Genomic DNA, 7,899 nt, shown 5'->3' with positions numbered 1-7,899 from the left:
CTGTAGAAGAAGCGGGAATATATACGAGTAGTTTATTATATACTGTAACAACCACTTGAATTTACAGGTTCCCGAAAAAGACAAGGTGAACAAAAATACAATAATAACTTAGGGCCGTATGCACAGACATTCGTAGCGCGGGCTTCCGGTGGATGATCAGCGAACTAACGTTTTTCGTATTCATAAGCCAATGTTAGCGATATGATATGATATGATATGATATGATATATGATATGATATGATATGATATGATATGATATGATATGATATGATATGATATGATATGATATGATATGATATGATATGATATGATATGATATGATATGATATGATATGACATGATATGAATCCTGTACAATTAACCAGTCGATAGCCGGGCTAGTTTAGCACGCTCGTAACGCGGGCTAGCGAAATGTCTATGAATAGCACCCTTAGGTTTTAAGCATGCAATCATAAAATTAATATTGAAAAAAAATATTAAATTAACATGAAATTAGGGATCAAAATAACATTTCAGTGTTACCTCTAGAAATTATTATATAAATGATTTTTTAATATATGTACCTAAGGATCATGTAATTGCAATGATAACAATGCCTTTAATTTTGTTAATGTGTAGTCCCAGACTTTTCCAAATTTCCGCAAAGTAGTGTGGTATATTGCGGCGTGCTTCCACCATCAATCCAGACACCTGTATCTCGGTTAGCTTGTATTTGGCTTTATACTAATCCAAAGCAGGGGCGGTTTTTCGAGTGAAGTTCGTGAAGCAGCACTTCACTTGTTTACTAAGTGCAACTTCACTTATTTACAAGTATTTTAATATTTTATTTTATTTCACTTCATTTTTGTCTTCTACGTTCTGCTTTGTGATATGTTCTGCACTTAGGTATTCTGCATTATGGAACACTAGTCCCATTGTCATTACTGGTTGGCGCAGAGGGGGGAGGGTGACAAATGCAGCTATATCCCTCTTTGGGAGGTAGAGCTTCTCAATTTGCGGATTTGTTTACGGGTAACCATGGCAACGAACCCTTGTAAGATTTCTATAGAGCTTGTTTGCGAGGGTACTTGAATCGCTGATAAAAAATTTCTCTTATAGCTGCAAACACGCTTATATACGCGTGGCTTAGCTCTTTTGAAAGAAAATGACGGCACGCTAATACAATGATATAAAATTCCTTGTCATTTACAGTGTTCACTCTTCTTTGTACCTGTTAATTTGAGTTTGAGACGTGTGAATAGAGTGACTGTGTTATGTCTTGTTGCTAAAGCGATATATTAGAAGATTAAGTTAACTAAGCAGTTATTTATTTTTAGTGATAGTTTTATAATTATTTTTAAAAGTGGTGACTCAAATATTTTTTGATAATTTCGAGGAAAAAATTGTTCCGGGGCCGGGCAGCGAACCCGGGACCTTTGGTTTAACGCACCAACGCTCTACCAACTGAGGTACCCGGGAACTCTTGTGAAAACAAATGAAGTTTTTGTCAGTTTTTTTTAAGGCTAATGTAGAGGGTGAATTGTCAGGGCGGAAATATGTAATCTGTCAGAAGGTGGACTTCTTCAGAAGTACAAACAATTATTTTTGAAATACTTGACATCATTTTTATGCAAGTTAACACTAGATATGAAGACATTGAACAGCTTCAGTTTTGCTCTTTTGCCAATACTTGAAAATTTCTTCAGTATTCAAATATTTTTCCTTCTAATGCTCTTGCCACTCTACAAAAGACTACAAATTTGTTCAAAGTAAGTCGTTTGAAAACAAAACTAGAGCTTCTCTATGCATATCATGAGTACCAGAACATTTCCCATGATACAAGCACTAAAATGTGTAAGAGAAAACAAAGACGTATTGAAGATACCTATAGGCTCTTTTCCCTTCTTGTGACATTACCGTCAACAACCGTTTCAGTGGTGCGAAGGTTTTCTGCACTCAACCGCATAAAGACGAATCTTCGCAATTCATTGGCACAAGGGAGATTAACATCATTGGCGTGCATCTCTATTCACAACGACTTGCTACATGATCTGATTGAGAAGCAGCCATTTCATGACGACATCATTGACAAATTCTCCATCCGTAGAGACAGACGAATCAACTTAATCTACAAAAAATAGGTAAGTCGTATATCATGTCTCTTAATAAAAGAGCTTCACCAACTTTTCAGGTTGCGAGCCGCCACTGATCGAAAGTAAGCTCATAAATGCCCTTCTTCTCGTTGTTCACTTCCTCAGGTAGACTTCTGTGATGTTCAAATCTGACAGTAGGTTCGAGACTGTATCCTTTAGAATACGGGGATAAATACACACAAAACAGAATGCAATACTCTATATTATTTTATTAAGACAAGTATAAAACAACTTCACTGCCCACTCAAGCATTATTTTCTTTACTTTGGGATTCTTGGAAAAATGTTTATGTCCTTTCAGTTAATTTTGTTACAGCAAATAACACTTTATCAACACATTGATGAACACAATTATTTATCTACAACGTTGTCTGTTCTAATGCTGATGTCATAAGAGTATCTTCTTTCTTTCTTTTACGTGGACTGGTTCTGCTTGTTGGTACTGATTGTGAAGTGTAATTACTTTGCAGAATCTTGTTGGAATTGCCAGATTTCAATCTAAAAATGCGAAAAATTATAAGTCATATTATAATAACTTTTCTTTCAAAGCAATTTATAAACTACGTAAAGATTAATTTTTGGTCCTACAGAATATATCAATTGTTACCATAATAGATATAATTTCTAAGACCAAAAATAAATCTTTACGTAGATTATTCCTCCAACAGTGCAAATTACTGTGGAATCCCGGCCACCAAGTCACTCAATTGAGTGCGCTCCTTGTATAATGGAAGTTGACTTAATATAAATGTCAACATACATGACGAACTTGGAGTCAGGCCACAAAGGGAAATAAACTGGAGTTGGGGCATTTGATCCGGTACTGTGGATTGGATTTCGGCGTACCTCAATGGTTAGAGGACTTGGTACGTAGAATCAAGGACCCGAGTTCGATCCCCGGCGCCAGACCGAATTTTTCCTGTAATATCAATATATAAATTGCCATAAAATTAACCTACTAAATTCTTAAACTTATTATTTATAACTTTTCTTCATTATAATAAATCCACAACTAAATCTGGAAGCAAATGCAATACTTACAGATTTTTTCTCTCGGAAAAGGGGGGGAGGGAAATTGGAGTTTTTTTCAGTCTCATAATTTCTGCACTCAAAAAGTGCACAAGCATTTTTATACATATCTGATGAATTAACCTTGGAGCCATAGAGAGCCTGGAGCGAAATAGTAATTGAGAATCCTCTGTGGAATTACAAAATACTGTATTTACAATATTACAATATACACACGCCTAGCTAGTCTCCGCACCAGGTACAGCCACCAGGTGCGCTGTAGTAGTTGTCCTGCGATATATCGAAGAGATGGCTGTCTTTGCCTTCAACCACAGTCTAATAGATATATATTAGACTGTGCTTCAACGTGTTTGTTGACATGCTGAAAGGGACATAGTAGGGAAATGTTCTTTGAAGTTTTATGTTGGTCACAATGATCATGTTTAAAAACAAATGAGTTAATGTAAGAAATGCGTCTGTCTCTTTGTAGTGCGCGTAATTTTAATATGTGGTGTCATGCTGACAGTAAAAGGTATTTATGTAGTTTTTTCAGACTTATTTTACGGTATACATATGGAGAAGGAAAGGTAATATAAGGGCGTCTGTTGTTTGATGCATGTTTTATGTTACGGTATAGTAAGTTACGTATGTGGTTTTAATGTCATGTGAGCTTAGTATTCAGAATGGTCTTCTGAAACTATAATTATTTATTTATTCAGGTGTAGTTAAGGTGACCAGGCCTTCTCTTCCATAGCACCAGAAATACAAATACAAAAATAGAAAAAAATCACACTATAAACAAATAAAGCCACACAAAAATATGCACAGGTTGCAGTCACACAAAGGATAGACCTATAGGTAATTCGGTGGAAAACGTTAGTCAATATGAAGGACATGAATGACATAATCGAGAATCAGTCATACGTTAGGTTTGATTTTGTTCAGCCCGTTTTTGGTATGCATTGCCTATTTGTTATTTTGGTAGTCATATGAAAAGCCTGGAAAAACGAAATCTAACCTTTTCCTAATCTGTCACTGATTCTCGATGAGGTCCGCCATATTGACCAACGCGTCCACACCTGTGGAGTAACGGTTAGCGCGTCTGGCCGCGAAACCAGGTGGCCCGGGTTCGAGTCCCGGTCGGGGCAAGTTACCTGGTTGAGGTTTTTTCCGGGGTTTTCCCTCAACCCAATTTCAGCAAATGCTGGGTAACTTTCAGTACTGGACTCCGGACTCATTTCACCGGCATAATCGCCATCTCACTCAGATGCTAAATAACCTAAGATGTTGATACAGCGTCTTAAAATAACCTACTTGGAGAAACGAGAGTTGATTGATTTCCGCCGATTTTTTAATAGAAAATGGCCTAATTGCTCAGCGTTTTTTTTTTTTTGTGGAGATGCATTTTAAAATTGAAGCATTGTGGGCCTATTGGTGATTATTTCAACTAAACTAATTGTACAGGTAAGACTATGTGGCAAATTACCAGTGAAATGACATGTCCAATGTAATGCGAGTGCAAGCTTTCTGCTTTCTAGTCAATGAAACGATTGTAGTCATATGAAACACACGATGCGATGTAATGTGAAGAACGCAGAACTGTTATTAATTCAATACTACTCACTGAAAAACACTCAACTAGAGCACATAATACTAGAATAAACACAAATATCACGACGAAACTTACATTCAACCCCGCCATTATGGCAGACACCGATGCACTTCAACTGCCAATGTAAAAAATAAAAAATCACTGTCTCTTTACGACGGCCACACTCAGTGGCTACCACCTTCATCAAATGCACATTGCCGGGATAGAGTGACTTAACATCTTCAATCAGAGCCTCGAAAGGATCTCGCAGCAGCCGCGAACAATCCTTCCTCCATAAGTATTTACAAAGGTGATAACTGAGGTCTTCCTTGCGCACGTGAGATGTTCCCTAAGACCACGCCAAGCATTCTAGATTAAGTTCGTGCATGCACTGTTCTCCAGATAAACAAAGTTAAGGCTGTTATTGGCAGTCAAATGACGGAAATTATAAACATCCAGGCCTTCATACCCTTTCTAGCAGTCCGTCATTATTGTGGTTTGGGCAGCGACATTTCCCGAATAAGACGAAGGAAAGTATCTTTGTCCCTCTTATTATTCGGACAAATCTCCAATCCCACTTCCTTCGTCTCACGATCTATCATGCCCAAAACCCAAAAACTCTCAACAACACGACCGGCCTCAAATTTCCTACACCCAATCTTGCTTTCATCAATTTCCACTATATGATTCGGTCCTCCAATCTTAGGTTCGTTCTTATAACACCGATCCAGACATTTTGAAAGAAAAATAAAACTTATAGCAAACAAAAGCCTAGAAAAACCAAACCTAACCCGTCACAGCATATTCAAAACCTAACCTAATCTAACCTGTCACAGATTCGCCTACAAGAGGCATAACAACAGCTTAAACTACCGTAACCTAACCTGTCACAGTTTCCTTTATGCAAGTCATAATAAAACCCTAAACTACCCTAACCAAACGTGCCACTAAAAGCCTAAACTAACCTAACCTGTCGCTAAATCCTATAATAACCTAACATAATCTGTCACAAACCCTGAACTAACCTATCCTGTCACCAAAATCCTAAACTAACTTAACCTGTCACAAATCCTAAACTAACCTAACCTATCACTAAAATCCTAAACTAACCAAACCTGTCACTAAAATTCTATACTAACCTAACCTGTCACTAATATCATAAACTAACCTACATAATATAGCAATGAAATATCCTGAACGATTTTGAAGGGAAACGCACCATTTCCGAGAAAAAAAATATACCATCACAACACCTCAAAAAGCACTCAAGGCAGAAACAAAAAAAAAAAAAGTTTCATTTATCTCATATCCTCTCTTTCCACTCCCTTTACCTCCCTCGCACACTCTTCTACACTCTCATTCTTTCATCCTTTTTCCCCTTTCTCCACACACAACTACTTTATTTCTACTACCTAATTTTATGCCTACATTACATACCTTATTATTAACACACATTTTTACTTACCTTGCCAGTGACGAGACTCGAACCACCGACGTTCATTTCTATCCTCCATAGCCTTAACCATTAGGCTACAGGAACACTTGCGATTTCGATTTTCGATTCAAATGTTTTATTCCGGTAAAATATACAAAGAGTATACATTGCCGGCGGCTGTTTCAGGGACTTATTGGTGTGCCCTCTTCAGCTGTCGTGATTAATACACATGGAATACATGATAACATAATAACAAAGTGTACATGTTTACATAACAGCAAAGTGGAACAACAGATGATTAAAATTTGAAAGGATAAACAATGTTTTTTTTTTTTTTTTGGTGCCAGTGGTTAATTTTTTTGGAACAAGAAATCCCGTTGCTTTTCATTACATCATTTGACTATTATAGTTGTCTATCATGGTTGTCTGCTGGTTCATGTTTTCAGTGCTTAGGAATGTTGGTCACCATCGTCTCTCTCTCTTTTAATTGGTTAGCGGCGATACACAGATGAATCAACATGTAGTTATTTTATGTTTATGTATGTGTTACTGTGGTGTTGTGGATCGTGATAGTGTGTGAGTAGTTTTTCTATTGTTGTTCTGTTATTTGTGTCGGGTGGTTGTGTGAAGAGTGTGTGTGTGTGTGTGTATTGCCTGTTGAGTGCGGAGAATGTGTATTTATCGTTGATGTTCTGTAGGTGTGTGAAGAGTGGTGTTGTGTTTGTTGTGTGATATACGGTGTGATTGGTGCTTCGTCTTGGGAGTCCGGATATTGATCTTAGGATGCGCCTTTCTCTTGCCTCAAATTTTCGTCTGTTGGAGTTGGATGTTTGGACTAGGAATATGGAGGGGTGCATACAAAGGGATTGAACCAATGCTTTGTAAAGATGGAGGAGTGTGGGAGTTGAACAGCCTGGGCGTCTGATGCCACTAAGTTAGCTGATTGCTTTGGTGGCCGCATTAAAATTGTTCCAGGTGTTATTGGCAAGAGTAGTCCAGGATAATTTGGAGTTTATTGGGATGCTGAGGTAGGTGAGTTGTCGCCGGAGGGGGATTTGGGTGGTACCGATTGTGATGGGGTTGGCGTTTACTGTGCGGGAGCGGAGGGAGGGACGGAGTATGCATGTTTGTGTTTTGTTTGTGTTTATTTGTATTCGCCACATGTTGGTCCAGGTGATATATCGCCGCAGTGATCTATTTATTTTGGCTCTGGCGGAAGATAGTCGGGGGTGTGTCGCCCAGAATGCGACATCGTCGGCATACTGAGCGAGTCCAACGTTATTGTCTATGGGTGGGGGAATGTCTAAAACAAAAATATTGTAGAGGACTGGAGAGAGGACACAACCCTGTGGGACTCCAGCTTCGATTCGGAAGGGTTGAGACAACTCGCTCCTTCCGAGTCTCACCTGTCCTGTTCGGTTTGATATGAAACTAGAGACCCACCTGGTTATTTCATGGGGGAGATGGAGTAGAGAAAGTTTGTACTTAAGGGCGTCTATCCACACCATGTCAAATGCACGTTGTGCGTCAAGCGCAAGGAGGATGGCGTAATGTCTATGTGTGTGAGCCACTTCAATGGGGGTAAGCACCCGTATCAATTGGTCGTGCAGCCGGACGCCCGGCCTGAGTGACCGGAATCAGGTCCCGCTCGATCAGGTGCACGTGTAGACGCGACGCGACTACTTTCTCCATTAATTTGGCTATTGTTGGTGTCAAACTAATTGGTCGGTAGT

The 7,899-nt window shown here is 38.7% G+C and overlaps 1 protein-coding gene across 14 annotated transcripts in view; it reads left to right on the top strand.

Moving 5' to 3' along the window:
• The first annotated feature begins 3,539 nt into the window (after positions 1–3,539).
• Positions 3,540–7,899, top strand: part of LOC138707804 (uncharacterized) — a 123,715-nt gene continuing 119,355 nt past the window's right edge. For 11 of the 14 annotated variants that reach the window (XR_011334376.1, XR_011334374.1, XR_011334372.1 and 8 more), the window contains exon 1: positions 3,540–3,672. The gene's annotated coding sequence lies outside the window, so the exon portion shown is untranslated. The remainder of the gene's footprint in view (positions 3,673–7,899) is intronic. The other 3 variants (XR_011334377.1, XR_011334375.1, XR_011334378.1) reach the window with 2 other exon arrangements.

The sequence above is a fragment of the Periplaneta americana genome, chromosome 10 (assembly GCF_040183065.1).
Source record: "Periplaneta americana isolate PAMFEO1 chromosome 10, P.americana_PAMFEO1_priV1, whole genome shotgun sequence".
NCBI classification, from domain to species: Eukaryota; Metazoa; Arthropoda; class Insecta; order Blattodea; family Blattidae; genus Periplaneta; species Periplaneta americana.
The sequence above is the reverse complement of the archived record's forward strand: the minus strand, read 5'-3'. Positions and strand labels throughout refer to the sequence as shown.